Source organism: Mesocricetus auratus, unplaced genomic scaffold (genome assembly GCF_017639785.1).
Source record: "Mesocricetus auratus isolate SY011 unplaced genomic scaffold, BCM_Maur_2.0 Super-Scaffold_100006, whole genome shotgun sequence".
Lineage (NCBI taxonomy): Eukaryota > Metazoa > Chordata > Mammalia > Rodentia > Cricetidae > Mesocricetus > Mesocricetus auratus.
The window spans coordinates 68228785-68245176 of record NW_024429190.1 but is presented as its reverse complement, the minus strand read 5'-3'; positions in this window follow the sequence as shown (position 1 = coordinate 68245176).

Below are 16392 nucleotides of genomic sequence, written 5' to 3'. Positions count from 1 at the left end.
TGGATGAAGAATAATAAAATCTTTTGAAATTTTGTGACACAAGCTAGATAATGATGTTCACTGTTCTAGCTTTTAGCAAAAGATGAGGGAAAATCTTGAACTTAACTTGATCTCTAGATCCATTTTTGAAATACTGCAGTGTACAAACTAGTTAAAATAAACTTATTTATACTTTATATTTTTAACATCCTGGGAACATTTTGTCTACTCAATGAACTGGAAGCAAAAATTATAAAATGCCATTTACAGAGTGGTTTTTATCTGCTTGGTTGCTTTTTATGTGTTTCACTCTTAAAACAAGGAGAATTTGTACTTGAATTACTCCTTTCTCTACTCCTTTCATTGGAACATGAAGAAAATATTAACAAACAGATATAACACGAATGAAAATAAACATAAGGGAAAGCGATTTTTAAACTTATGCTGGGATACATTAAAGTTCATCTTTGGTGAACACCAAAGATGGACTTAAAAATAATTTGGTTCAGGGACTGGGCTAACCACACACTGTTGTCAGTATCACTGTGCCGTTTCCTAGGAGATAAAGCTAAAGCTTGTGAGTTTAAGGACCAAGTCAAAGACCACACTGCTTGTCCACCATTGTCATCTGCATCTTAACTTTTGGAATCTTCAGTTCTGAAACAAAAGTACATTTGTGCTATGTACCTCTCAAATTGTACTAAAATGAAGATATATTGTTCTGAGTTCTGGATATGCTAAATTAATTAATTAATTAATAAAAAAAGTGTAGACCTAGACAGGGTTACAAAGGAGTACTCCATAGCAGCCTTTCATCCAGATGGAGAAGGATTGGTTGTTTTCTCTCAAACCTGCTAACACATCAAAACTGAGGGAAAGGATCGAGTGTATCACACATGGACAGAGAAGTACAGTGAGTGTCCTAACCAAAGGATTCTCTAGCTAGAGGACAGAACATCTTTGTGGATCAACGAAAACAAACATCCCAATCAAACATGGGGTATGAAAAAGTAAAAGACTAGAAAAATTTGGGGACCATTCTTGATGCTTTTATAATCAGTAAAGTCTTATGCAAATTGTTGCAATTAGAAAAAAACTCAGTTTTACTGATAACCAGAGTTAAATTGATAGCCAGACTATATTAATTTAAAATAACATCATTAATTTAGTCCTCACACACCTGGGATTTCATTGCTATTTAGGCTTGGACTAGCACATGCAATAATGAAAAAAAAGAAACAGCACAGGTGAGATATAGGATTACAAAACATTCTTTTTTTGTTTTTTTCAAGACAGGGTTTCTCTGTATTGTTTTGGAGGCTGTCCTGGAACTCGCTCTGTAGACCAGGCTGGCCTCGAACTCACAGAGATCCGCCTGTCTCTGCCTCCGGAATGCTGGGATTAAAGGCATGTGCCACCAACACCCAGCTAGGATTATAAAACATTCTAACAGCAGCAGCATAACAGACACATGTCAAAAACATGCCATTGTATAATCTTCTTGCAGGTTGTAATCTGTATAGGTAAATGCTGAAAGCTGACTAGGGAATGCACTAAAATACCCAGCATGCAGAAGAAGGCACGGACAGAGTGAGAAACAGTGCCTGGAATGGACAGGTTTTAATATAAAATATCAGTGAGAGCACATTCAAGTACCTGAAAGGCACAGGTGCCTCCAAGTGCCGTGGAACAGCACACTACACAGCTGTAAGTGGTGTCAAACACGTTGTCCCCGTGGAAAGCGTACACAAACAGTAATGACAAGAAGAGCAGGTACTTTTGCCATCCAAACGCATTTTTGCTTTCACATGGTGGATTCTGTCAAAGCGTTCTTTAGAACTCCTATGGCAGAGTGGGTGGAAGTCAGGCATTCCATAATATACCCACGGGGGTTATATAAAACACTGTGAAGGGGCAGCAGAGTGGAGTGGGGCAAGACAGTGGAGAGCATATAGGAAAAAATGGCTAATGATGACAGCTATTGTAACCCAGACAAGTGAGTTTTCACTCCCTCTTGAGTTGCACACTACACTGGCTTAAACAGCCTTCAGAACGGAGGGCCCCAGCCTCAGAACTGGCTCACCATGTACATGGCCTGATCTCAAGTCATGGTTCCTTCCACACATCCACTCCCCAAGGCTGGGCTCAGCCTTTCACAGCCTCCTTAGGTGCTGTCTTCCTGTCAGTCCTGACTCTGTGAGCATCAACAGTTGGCACCATCCCAGCACTTGGATGTTCAGAGTGTTCACACTTCAGTTAGCAATGTTGCTTTCATTTTTCCCAACACCTAACCACAAAAAAGTTTTCCTTGTTTTATTAGGCAATAAAATGAATGGAATTCAATTGCTTACGATTTTATTGGTTTTGACTCTCATTCTGCTGGCAACTCTCCATACTCAGTGGTCAAACAAAGTCTTATAAACTTCTTCCTTCCAGAAGTGGCCAAGAGTGGACCCAAAAGCCTGCTTGCCCCTGGGAGGGAAGAGAAACACTGTTCATGTGCTCCCTTGTAACAAACCTGCTCAGTCAGAGTGGACAGTGCAATTTTATTTAGCTCAGCCTATTGACATCCTCAACAAATCACCTCTGTCAAACAAGACCGGGCTGGTAAATGCTTGCACAGAGTTGTCTACATGGCTGTTTTCATCTATTTTGATACTTCAGAGTCTTGTGAGTATGTCCTTAGCTTCTAGGAGGGTCAAGCTGTAATTAAATCCACCCCTCTTCTTTTGCTAGGATCTCTGTCTGTGTGGAAAGGCCTTGAGGAACCCATGGCTCCCTTGAGGAGGGGTCTGGTCAGCTTGTGACCAGAATGGAGGGGATGCTCTCTGCATTCCAGGTGCTGCCTCATGAACTTTTCCTCATATAAGTGCACCCTGCACACAGGGAGAGTGGACCTATTCCATCTTTTAAAATAGTTTGTTGGCTGTCCACAAAACTTTCTAGTCCAGAAGAGGGAGGGAGAAGACTGAAGAGAACTCTGGCCTCCCTGGCCCTCCTGTAGCTCTCCCACTTGCCAGACATTCTCTATTTAACAAGCATGTCTCTTCAGTACCCTCTGCCTTCCATGTTCCATGGCCCCTTTACTGTGTTCCTAGGTCCTCTGGTGTCCTACAAGTTTAGGGAATGGTGCTGTCTTTTCACAATGAGGCTTTGTCTCCAGGTCTATTGGCTTCATCCCTAACCCACCTAGGCAAGGTAGATGATCAAGTAAAGTTCCCCCAAGAGAGTTCACCTCCCATCATGCTCCAGAGAGAACTCTTATGTCATTTATTAGTGAAATGTTAAACCTGCTTGTACTGGCTGGTTTTGTGTCAGCTTGACACAAGCTAGAGTCATCAGAGAGGAAGGAGCCTCAGCTGAGGAAATGCCTCCTTGAGATTGAGCTGTAAGGCATTTTCTTAATTAGTGATCAATGTGAGAAAGCCTAGTCCATGGTGGGTGGTGTTATCCCTGGGCTGGTGGTCCTGGGGTCTACAGGAAGCAGTATGAACAAGCCATGAGGAGTAAGCCAGTTAGCAGCACTCTCACATGGCCTCAGCATCAGCTGCTGGCTCCAGGTTGCTGCCCTGTTTGAGTTCCTGTTCTGACTCACTTTGGTGATGAACAGCAATGCTGAAGCGTAAGTCAAATAAACCCTTACCTTCCCAACTTGTTTTCTGTGTATGGTGTTTTGTCACAGCACTAGAAACCCTAACTAAGACACTGCTTCATGAAAATAAGTATTTTGGAACTACTATGTGAGGCAATCATTTATGTCTCTCTCCATCTCTTGCAGTAATAAGAAGAGAGGAGGTTAGCCTTAAGTTCATCTTAGTACCGGGAATTAGAGGAGGTCTGTCCAAGGAGGGATAGGGGCTGGACCACATCTATTGTTAAATGACCTATGGAATGAAGGGCTCCCCGTTCATGTGGTGAAGATTTCTGTTTGAGAAGAAAACAGCCACAAATGAGTTTTCACAGGCTTTTAAGTGTGGGATACATCTGGTGACTCCTGCGTTGATCTATGCTGCCAGGAAGATGACAGATACTTGTTGAAACTGCATTTGTAGAAAACAGGAAGTAATATGTATTTAAGTATGCATCAAATATTGACATTCATCTGTGTAATTGCTCAATCTAATACCCCTTATGTGGAATAATGGAACATAGGTTATGAAGAGGAATGTATGTCAAGAAAATCTGACAGAATGGTCAAAATGAGATGATGGTCATGCGTGTGTGCCCTGGAGGCCAGCAGAACTCATCAGATCCTAGGAGCTGTAGCTACATGCTGCCGTGAGCCACCTGACATGGGTGCTGAGGATCAAACTCAGGGCCTCTGTAAGAACAGCATTTACTTCTAACCTCTGAACCCTCTCTCGGTGACGTTTTCCTATGATTGGCTATGTGTGTGACTTGAAGCTTCAGGAGCACACTGGTATTGGAGGCCTGGGGGAGAATGACTTTGGTTTCAGAACAACATAGCTTGGAGGACTCTGTGGATATCTTAGAGTGGTCACCTGGAATGCATAAATAATTGTAGTCCAGGCCAACACAAAGACAATTTTAAGCAGGGGGAATGAGACAGCAAAGCTCCAAGAAGAATTCCCCAGAGAACAGCAGTTTCTCTTAGTTAGCTTTTCACTTTTTGTGGTTTTAGTTACGCCCAGTTAACCTCAGTCCCAACATTAAATGAAAATCATGAGAACTAATCATTGTACACCCTTCTAAGTAGAGGGAGAGAATCTTACCTTGTTCTCCACCAGCTGGAATGTGAATGATCCTTTCGTCACTTCTATCTCCACTGTGCGCATTATCAGCCCCCGAGTCTCTTAGGAGTCACCTGGGGTATCGATCTGGGTGTTCCAGTTTCACAGTGCTATGTTCAAGTAACCCTTGTTTACTTAAAAGTGAATTACAAATCTAAAAATTTACAATTACAAAAGTAGCGAAATGGAAACTTGGGTATGCTATAAAAGGAGCCACCACAGGCTTCCTTTCGCTGGAAGGTAGGTTGTTGAAATGATGAAGAGGAAAGAGTTCTGTGCTGGGGTCAAAAGGAAACCTTCTATCTATGCAGTTAGGAAAGACAAAAAAGAAATCTGTGTTAGCAGTGATGGCAATCCTCGGAGTCACTGCTATAGCTTAAGTGCTTCACCAAGATGTCGGGGGCGTCCACCTACACATACAGGAATAGGAAAATCAGCATATTCAGGGCTGGATGTTGCCAAATTGGAAATGGACTAATGTGTCCAGATACTGAGGATGCAGTGGGGAGGGGGTACCCCAAGGACCCACAGTGTCTTGATATACAGTACTGAAAGTAGGGACAGAGAGATAAGACATGACCCCTAGGCACACAAGGAAGGAGAGATCAGCAGATCTGGGAGACAGCTGGAGATGTAGGAAGCACAGGTGAGGCAGAGACATTGGTGCTGTGGGCTAGGAAACCGGGGATGCTCAGGAAAGCAAGACCAGGTGAGGTAGTGCTGGGTGTGAGGCAGGAGGGTGGTTCTACTGTGCATTCACTGAGCAGCAGCTTCCTTATGCAGCTGTGAGTGAAGGTACCTTGCTGGCATCAATTATACATCACAGCCAAAAACACAGATTTTGCAAAGAAGAAAAACATCAGGACAAGTTGATGGCATTCCTAAGGCTACGGATACAGAATCTGAATCTTAACCCTTAGAAGTGTCATGAATGCCTTGGAAAGGTTTGCAATTTTGACAAAAATAAAAAAATAAATAAAAGATTCACTCTCCAAATGGTTACATGGAAATTACATGTAATAAATTGTGTCTATTGTTAATCATTTTTTTCTTTTCTATCATGCTCGTTTCCTACAAAAAAAGGGAAAAAAAAACAAAGTAATCAAATGTTCCATCTGGTTTAAATTCAGCTGAGTAATTTAAAGGGGCTTGTCTAGAAATTTCTTGACTTGCTTGGAATTTTAAAGAAAAAAAAAAGCTCAAATTCTCAGAATGTCTCCAATCTTTTGTTTCTCTTTCTCTGGTTATATGTTTGAGCCAAGGATGGAGGTTATAGATCTCACACAGGCCTTACCACCTCGGGGACATGGCCCTCGTCCACCTGACTGTTATATTCTACTTATGTCCTTGAGTGCTGGCTTTTGTGGCAGATGAACTTATGGTTCTGCTTCCTGGGTGTGAGCATGAACCAAGGGCTCATCCTGTCTTTATGACATGACTTTTTCTGCAGTCTTGCTGGCTTCTCTCTCATTCTCCATCTTGCTTTCAGCCCCGTTGTCCCTTGCGCCTTTGTGGTGTCACCACATTGCCACAGTAAGCTGCAGGCAGGCTGCCTAACTCTTAGCTCAGGGTTCATACCACATAGAAACAAAAGCAGAAACTCAGTTTTCTGGTGTTAGGTAACTGGGTATTCTGACCAGAGAATTCAAGCAAAAGATTATAGGCTTGATGAAGCAAATGGGAGGAATAAATCCATTCATTTATAATCTCGTGTCAAGTTTTTCTGGCTTGAGGGATTATTAGAATCTCGATGTGATTATTAGGCCTCTGAGTGTTATTAATCTCCAGAGAGAAAAGTGGGAGTGTTTCAACAATGATTTGGAGGGGATACCCAACTGACGAAAGTCGATCCAATCATGGAGTAGAATAAAAGACCAGAAATGGGAAGGGAACAGTGAGACTCAATTTAAAGAAAACCTAAGTCAAAGTGGAGGAAACCAGGGATACCTGTGGGGCAATCTGGCACAGGAAGGTTCTCTGGGCCAAAACTTCAGTCTATTCGAAGTGCAGACAGCTGCAGGTGCCTGTCCATCTGCACACTGTCCTGCATGGAATAAAACTTGATAAGTCAGCTGTTATCACACAAAGTAACTCCATAAGTAAATGCTCCTCCGTGTACAGCTGTAATTTAAATAGGGAACCTGGCAGGAGGAGCAGGTCTTGGCATGTTGGGTGGCAGTGGTGAGAATTATTTAAGACTTGTATTCATTAAGATGTTTCCTAAATAAAGGGCTGAAGAGGGTAGGTTAAGGACATCTGACTAAGCTCCCAATTACCATAGACTCTGTGATTCTAGCTGGACTAGAATCTCTGCCAAATTTTGGTTAAAAAAAGGATGGCACATGATGGTCTTTGTGCTACCTAGATATGGGGTAGTAAGATGTTTTCCTTGTTTGTCCAGCACTATCTAGCACTAGGTTCTGACTTCTCTGGCGTGTTCTATCTGCATGTGCTGCACTTTCTGTTCTAATTGTGGCCGTTCCCTCTTTCAGTCCACTCTGAATCTTAAGGAGGATGGATACCCAACCCAGAGCTGCATATTTTCGAACCCTTTCCTCTCATGGTTTTAGAGTAGGACTTTAATCCACACACAGTGGGGGAGGTAGGAGAGGGTAGAGATGTAGTTCTCTAGTGGGAAATCAGTGAACAGAAAGCAGCCCTACATTTGCAGTGCTTTCCAGTATGGAACAAGATTCATGTGCTTCTAGCTGGGGCTGTCTTCACCTCTTATTCCTTAGTCTTAGATGGTTTCTGAGCCTCAAATGCCCTGCAGTTAACCCTTTGATGTAGGTATGTTTCCCTGATGGAACCAAACCCTCAATGAAGCAGACACTGGGCAATGGTGACTCTCAAAATACCAACTTACTTTTGCTTTAATTAGTAATATTAATAACTATCAATATTATATTATTCAATAGAGACATTGATGCCAAGAAAGGAGTACCTCAATATTTTCATTTGCGTTCACTTTAAAGCAGGCTTGGAGATGAGAATTTGAGAGTGATTTTATTTATTTATTTATTTATTTATTTATTTATTTATTTATTTATTTTGGTTTTACGAGACAGGGTTTCTCTGTTTTGGAGGCTGTCGGTCCAGCCTGGCCCCGAACTCACAGAGATCCGCCTGCCTCTGCCTCCCGAGTGCTGGGATTAAAGGCGTGCGCCACCAATGCCCGGCGAGTGATTTTTTTTTAGAAATTAATTTCACAATTTATATAGGGAGCTGGGAAAGTTGAGAAGCTAGGGAAGCTCAGGTATGTTAGTGAACAAATACTGCTGTGAGCAATTAGCTCAGGTCTCCCTGAAGAACTGGTCAATGCCCTCAGAAGTATTGCACCACGGCTGTGTGAAGGTGGAGTGCTAATTCATGAATGCCTGTTCTTTACTGCTTGGGGGTTATCACTAACAGCAGTGTCATTGCCTACCTGGCAGCAGTGCTGCTCACTACAGATGCCATCCATGTTACAAACTCTCAGGTAAAGAGGCAGAGGATCAGAGACTAGAAAGCTTCTAGCTCTGTGGAACTGACAGCAGGCCATGGTGGTGCCCCTGGCCTACAGTGTCCCTGATAGTCACCCTGTGCCCGTCTTGTGTATCTGTTCAGTGACAGGAGCAGACATCACTGCCTGGATGCAGAATGATGAGAGGGATCTGAGAGAGGAGTGGGCATGGGGAAGATGCAGAGAGAGGGGTGGGCATGGGGAAATGCAGAGAGAGGTGGGCATGGGGAAGATACAGAGAGGAGTGGGCATGGGGAAGATACAGAGAGAGGTGGACATGGAGAAGATACAGAGAGAGGTGGACATGGAGAAGATGCAGAGAGAGGTGGGCATGGGGAAGATACAGAGAGAGGTGGGCATGGGGAAGATACAGAGAGAGGTGGGCATGGGGAAGATACAGAGAGAGGTGGGCATGGGGAAAATGCAGAGAGAGGTGGGCATGGATTAGATACAGGGAGAGGTGGGCATGGGGAAGATGCAGAGGGAGGTGGGCATGGGGAAGATGCAGAGAGAGGTGGGCATGGATTAGATACAGAGAGGAGGTGGGCATGGAGAAGATGCAGAGAGAGGTGGGCATGGGGAAGATACAGAGAGAGGTGGGCATGGAGAAGATGCAGAGAGATGTGGGCATGGAGAAGATACAGAGAGGAGTGGGCATGGGGAAGATACAGGGAGAGGTGGGCATGGGGAAGATGCAGAGGGAGGTGGGCATGGATTAGATACAGAGAGGAGGTGGGCATGGGGAAGATGCAGAGAGAGGTGGGCATGGGGAAGATACAGAGAGGAGTGGGCATGGGGAAGATGCAGAGAGAGGTGGGCATGGGGAAGATGCAGAGAGAGGTGGGCATGGGGAAGATGCAGAGGGAGGTGGGCACATGGAAAATGCAGGGAGGGGTGGGCAAGCAATCAAATGGCTTACATAGCTGGATGGTCAGTCATGGATATTCTGCTCTGCCTCTTTCTTCCTCATCCTAAGCATCTTATTGTCACTAAATTTTGTTTTTGATTATGACTGTCATGAAGGTCCACGTTTTAGGAGAATGTTCACAAAAAGTAAAAAATGAGACTCTTTGTACTAGCTGCTTTTGGGTGACTCCCTTCTCCTATCTACCTGAGGCTGAGGGAAAGCAATCACTTGCCCTCAGCAAACACACCAGGAACTGAGCAATAAATACAAGTTGTCATGGAAACCAAGCCAAAAGGGAACAGTGCTGAGACTGAATATTAAGGATTTGTTTGGCCTTACTGAGTATTTTTCTCCAATTCTTAAAAGTCTGAGGCACCCTAAAGTCCTTGTGCATTTTAGTATCTCTCACCAGTCCTATCTTGACCTCTTGGAGAAATTCTGAGAATCACAGTGAAGGGATTCTGAGGGGCAGCACTCATGTGGCAGACATGACCAGAGATGTTGAGTCAGACAGACCTGCATAAGCATGACACTACAGTATGTTCCTGTCATTGTTCGACACTGGCAATTCTTGTTACATGGAGCATCTTGACAATACGTTTTGTGGTTGAACAGCTCTATTTGTCTCTAGAAGAGAAAACAGTGCATTTTCCCCCCATACATCTTACTGCTCAAGTTCAAGTATGAGACTTATTATCTGTAGATAAACATAATTTTCCTAGTGTTATAGTTAAAGCACTATAGTTTTTAATATAAAAATTAGTGAAGCAAATTTCTAATGGTTTCTCTAGAGTTCAGAAATGTCTTCAGAAAAGTCATGTTTCCTAATTTTAAAGGACGAAGGACATGGTTGGCAATGACAATATTATTGCCAGTTAGCCAACAGCTTTTCACTGAGGTTCTAGGAAGGCAGGTTTTACTGGGTCTAGGAGAGTGCTCATGGAGGGAACGTGGAATCAGAAACTATGTCTGAATTTCAGATCATGCACTCAACCCCTTACCTAAACAGTCAATAATTACACTTTTAAATTTCATAATATTTTTTGAATCTCAGTTTTTTGGGAACCACAGAATAATTTCTCAGTGTTTATTTGGTGTTCTAGGATTTCTTTTATTCCTAATAAAAGTTAACTTCCATTCAACAACTGTTCTGCACCAAGAGTTGTCCTACAACTTCATGTGTGCCCTTCAATACATCTCAGTGGCAGGAGCTTAGGTAAAACAATTTCAGGAAGGGAAGAAGAAAGATGAATGTTTTGCCCAATATTGCCGAGCTAGGTAAGTGATATCCAGGACTCAAACCCAGGTCATCAACTTTAGATGTTGCTATCACTTCTAATATGTAATGAGTGCTTGCTACTGTACCAGCTACAGTGTTAGTGTTTTACAAATAAATTTTAATCCAAAGGCTGTTGAGGTGGTCCAGTCAGTAAGTGATTGCTTGATGAGCATGAAAACCTGGTTCTGATTCTGAGAACACTTGTGAAAATCTGGGCACACTGGCCAACACTTGCAACTGGGATGGAGAGATGCGAGGTGAAGATGAGCCGATTATGTGTGGCAACGTTCCAAGCCTAAAAGAGATCCCATCAACAAAAGTTGTAGACAGTGCCTGTGGATGAACCATATACTGATCATCTACACACTGTGAACCTTTGAGTCTACACACACACACACACACACACACACACAATATATATTTATGAATATATATATTCATAAATAAGACCACATTACTCAAATTAATGCTAGCGAACAGATAACGACGACCTTCACTGTTGTACAGAGAAGGAACCAGGCTCCAAAGCTGTGCTCAAGAAATCTGCCTTATGTTCTGCAACTGAAAGGGAAACTCGTTTTTTTCATACCTTCTGCAGCCCTGCTCATCCTCACCTTCACCACCCTCATCAATCTTTGTCCCGGTGAAATGCTGGCAGGAAAGCCAGGAGTTCTCTTTGAAACCTCTACAACAGGCTAGACCTGCTTTCATATGTGGTTTTTGTAATCTGTATGCTTCCATTGTAGGGGTCATCATAATTTTAGTTATCCTTATGTCAGTATTGGATCAACAGCTGCCGCTCCCACCAGTAGAGCAAGGGACCTTGCACCTACTTCTGATTCAAATTGTATCATCAAAGTTTAGCACATAGTAGGCATGCAGAAAATATTTACGACATTGGTACTTTGAAAACTATGTTCTTTTCCTGATTATAAACATTAGCAGCTGTGATGCATAGAGGGATGCCTTCTCTGTTTCTCTGAGACTGGTGAAGTGAATCCTGAGAAGAAAGGCAAAACTGAGATGAAAATCAAAGGAGATACAGGATTTGTGGGAAAAAGCTGAATCTAGGGAAATAAAGATGGTGATGGAAGCAGTTCTAGTAAGAAAACTAACCTGATGCAAAGAACAACAAGGAGGATAATTTTGTGTATGTGTAAATTGAGGGTAGTTGAACTTTTCCCTCCTAATTTGAGCTCAGTCTTCATTATTTTCACTTGGGTAAAAAATCATTTAAATGTGTAAAAAGTTTCAGTTCTCACTGAGCCAAAGCTTTTCCTTTTTTTAGCTGTTAAATCATGGAGATCACAACTGTAGACCATGCAATATTTTATCCAAAGGTACAGCTTGATGGAGGGCAAGACACAGGATCCAAGTCTTTCAGCAGATTTGTAAGGAGAAGGGACAAGATAGGGAATGAGGACTGAAGATCAAATGTGCAAAAATATTTTTCAATTCTTCCATCAAGGGTTTAGTGTAGTCAGTTAAATGTCCCATGAATCTGTGTTTAGCTATGTATTTGCATCTATCAATGGCCTCGGGAAGTATTTGCCTACTGGGACAGGATATTTACTCTGTGACACTGTTCCTGGGGAGATATGAACAAATAACTCGCCACAGATATGGAACCAATAACAGATCAAAGTACAGATACGATCAAAGTCTGTCTTGGTCAATCAATGAGTTTTATTGCGGTTACTTACAGGAGTATGCATGAGGGATTACTTCTAACAGCTGAAATGAAATGGAAGACAGTTGCATCACCAAAAGCCCATGGCGGCATGAGTGATAGCTCAGGAGGGCTGAAAACCTGTAGTGTACTACACAACTAGCAGTTAGCTCAACAAGTTGGACAGTGTCTCTTTCAGGTAGCCCAGTTGGTCTGAGACTTTTCCAGGCAGCTTGGCTGGTCTCTGTCACTTCCCAGTGACTCAGCTGGTCTGTGCCCCCCTTGAGCAGCTTGTCTAAGCATCTTCCAGGCAGCTCTGCTCCTTTGAGAGTGTTTCTAAACATTCTTTACTGCTTGTAGACACTGTGGATAGGACCAGTATAGTGAATTTGCTCAGCTTCAGGATGGTCTACTTCCTGAGCTTAGGGAGTGTTCCTCAGAATGGACCCTTTCATCTCCCTTTAGAACATCTTGCACCTTTGTGAGCATCTTTGAAGCAGGATGGAATGTTTCATCTCCCTTTAGAATATCCTGTGCCTTAAAGAGCTTCCCATCAAGACCAAATGTTTTATTTCATAGGAAATTGCTACAGAACAATATCACACTGCTGGGAATAGTGATGCCACACACTCTGGGAAGGGGCTGTGGAGATGATTCAGCTGTTAAGAGTACTTGTTGCTCATGCAGAGGACCCAAGTTTTGTCCCCAGTACCCACATGGTGGCCAACAACCATCTGTAACTCTAGTTTCAGAAGATCTGACATCCTCTTTGGCCTCCACAGACAAAACACAAAACAAGTAGAAGTAAAAACAAAAACAAAACAAACAAGCAAATCCTCAAGGGAAGATACTAGGCTAGCTCAAAGATACCTGGGCTAGCCCAAAGATACATGGGCTAGCTCAGGATGGAAGATGGTTTAGACTGTGTTTCCAGACATCTCAGAACTCACAGCTGTAATCTAAATGAAATGATTCTTAATGCTACCAAGTTTGGGATGGTTTGTTAAACAAGAGAAGAAAAAAAAACAATAAAAAGAAATTGCAGACATGGAATACTTCCATGAACAACACCTAAAGAGTGACACTGATTTGAGAACAAGATAACTGGAACAAGCTTGAAAATCAGAAAGGACAATGCTAGATAAAGATATTGGAGTAGAAATTAGTGGACAGTGCTGTGGAAAATGAGTAACGATACTATGTGGTAGCAAAATGGTTGCCTGGGTAACTTAGAGTATAGGGTGTGTTCAATGAACTGAGGAAACTGATAGCAATGTGTTGAAAGTGTCTGACAAGGGAGACAAAGGGTCTATGATAACTGCTCAGTTTGAAGTACAGGAGATACCGGCATCTAGGACTGTCTAAATTGGGGAATGAAACATTCCCATCTCTAGGCTCAAGGGCACCATTACTTTATCAAAATAAAACAAACAATGAATTGAAAGACAAAACCCAGGTTCAAGTGTATCATCCTTTGGAAGACCTTGAATATCTTTTGGAGATTTTGTTAAGTTACATAATATACTAGGACTTAAAATAATAAATAAATGAATAATATTAAAGTATGTTAAGGGCACTGTGAACAGTGGTCAGAATGTCTTCGAATTTTTATTCTTGTGATAAAACACCGTGACTTGTGGATAAAGGTTTATTTTGCCTTATACTTCTAGTTAACAGCTCATCATTGGCAGGAACTCAAGGCAGGAACATTGAGGCAGGAACTGAAGCAACAGCCGTGGAGGTGTGATGCTTACAGACTTGAGCCTCATGACTTTCTCAGCCTGCTTTCTTATAGCACCCAAGACCACCTACCCAGGGAAGGCACCACTCACATTGAGTTGGTCTCTCTCACATCAATCTTCAATAAAGAAAATGTACCATAGTTTGCCCACTGGTCAATATGATGGGGGCATTTTCTGTTTTTAAAATAAATTTTATTTAAATAAAAAACAATCTTATTTTATATACCAATCCCAGTTCCCTCTTCCTTCTGTCCTCCCATGTCCCCAACCAAGCTCCCATGAGGCATTGTAGATGAGGACATTTTCTACATTGAAGTTTTCTCTTCCCAAATGACTCTAGCTTGGGTCAAGTTGACATAGTACTAGCCTGTGCACAGACACACCCAAAACAGAGACAAGCTTGCCAGGAAAAGAATTATGAAGACACAAAAGGTGAACTCAAAAGAAAATCCACAAGATTTTAGAAGTTGTTACAAAGGCAAATTAATTGTTTGGAGTAAAGTGGACAGAGATAGTTCATGTTTTGAAAAGATGGAGGGAACAGGTCTGAGAACTCAGGCCAGTTTCAAATGCTCTCATTTCTTGTGGAAATATGAGCAGAGTCTTGCTTGTAGCTGGATGAGTACATGGGTGGAACCAAAGAAACAAAGAACAATGGACAAAGAAACTACTCCTGCAAGTATAACTGCATTCTAAACAGGAGTCATTCCTTGTCCTTCTTGGAGAGACTTCTGACAGAAAACACTCAGCTGGGTTTCAGAATTGCTGTGACATAGCAGTTTCTGTCTGCTCCTGTGGTTTTCCTCTTTGCATGAGAGCTTGTCACCTGTGCTTGTTTTACTACTGAATGCTTTGAATGTGAAGAGCAGACTTTTTTTTTTACGTTTGGAAGTCTGCACATCATGAGATACCAAAACATCTCACCCAATGAGTATTATACTTGCTTAAACAAGTTAAAAAAACTGCAAGATAGTCATTGCTGAGACCTGTGCCACCTATTTTGAATCTTGAAGTAGCCATGGGAGGTCAGCACATTTTGGACCAGAAGAAGCAGACATAACTGAATCCAGGGTGAACTGGTAGACACACATAAATGTCATAATAATTATCTGTTTCTCCCATCAAGAGGGGGGATTTAGTTATAAATCTTAAAAAAGATTATGACTTAGATTATCACTTGCCCACTCTCTGAAACTCATGCTGAAATTCAGTTCCCAACATAAAGGTGCTGAGTGGTTGTGGGATCTTTAAGATGTGATGGTAGGATTGTACTTCCTGGGCTGGGTTCATTCTTATAGGAAAGAAGAGTTCTCTCACATGGGACTGGGTTAATTACCTGAAGAGAAGATTGGTGTGAGGTGGGGATGCTGTTTTTCCTTGTCTCTCTACATGTGCTTGCTTGTAGGCATGCTTTTCTGCTATAGATATGATACACGATGAGGCTTCTCCTAGATCCACAGACATGGTTGCAGTCTCCAGGACCGTGAGATAAGTAAGTTTATTCCTTCATAAATTGCTCAGGCTCAGGCATTCTGTCATAGCAACAACATATGAACTAGGATGCTATGTGATTTGCTTTGGCAAATGGGATACTAAGAAACATCTATGGAAGGTCTTGAAGAGTTCCTGTGCTGTAGGGATCACTTCTTTTTAACTATGGGAACTTCTGTGTGAGAAACCATAGATTAACTTCTTACAGGATGGGGTTTCAAGTGAATGAAGTCCTATAGATTTTAGAGAATGCAGAGAATTATGAAACAAGAGGAAGTTTAGGGATTAAACCAATAAGTTTTGAGGAAGTGTCTTAGTGACTCTTTTATTGTTGTGAAGAGACACCATGACCAATGTGACTCTTATGGAAGAAAGCATTTAATTGAGGCTGGCTTACAGTTTCAGAGATTTAGTCCATTATCATCACAGTGGGGAGCACAGTGGCATGCAGTCAGGTCCTAACAGTAGCTGAGAGCTATAGCATGACCTGGAGGGAGAAAGAGGGGAGAGGGAGGAAAGGAGATGGAGTAGACAGGCTTTGGACTTGGCATGGGCTTTTGCAACTTCAAAACTCCACCACCAGTGATAGGCTTCTTCCAACAAGGCCTCACCTCCTAATCCTTTTAATCCTTTCAAACAGTACCACTCCCTGGTGACTAAGCACCCAAATATAGGGCACTGTAGGGGCCTTCTTAATTCAACAGGCAGGTGGTAGGGTGCTAGGAGATACTGTACCCCACCTACCCCCTGCACAATACAGAGCATTAAAGACCATGGCCACCAGGACTGGACAAGAACTAAGGAATCTTCAATTCAATTTTTCCCTTCCTTAATGCACAAATAAGAAACTTGTAGTACTCAGGATATTTGATTGTCTAAATTCACATGCCTCTTGAGGGTGAAGCTAAGTCGAAATAAAGTTTATCTCATTAGGATACTTTCATTCAAAATGAACACAATTTAATGTAATTGGCTAAAATAGATGACCATAAAATAGGCAATTTGAAATTATTCTTTCTAATTTTATATTTTACATCAAGGTATAATTCCATTTACATTTCCAGAATATGAC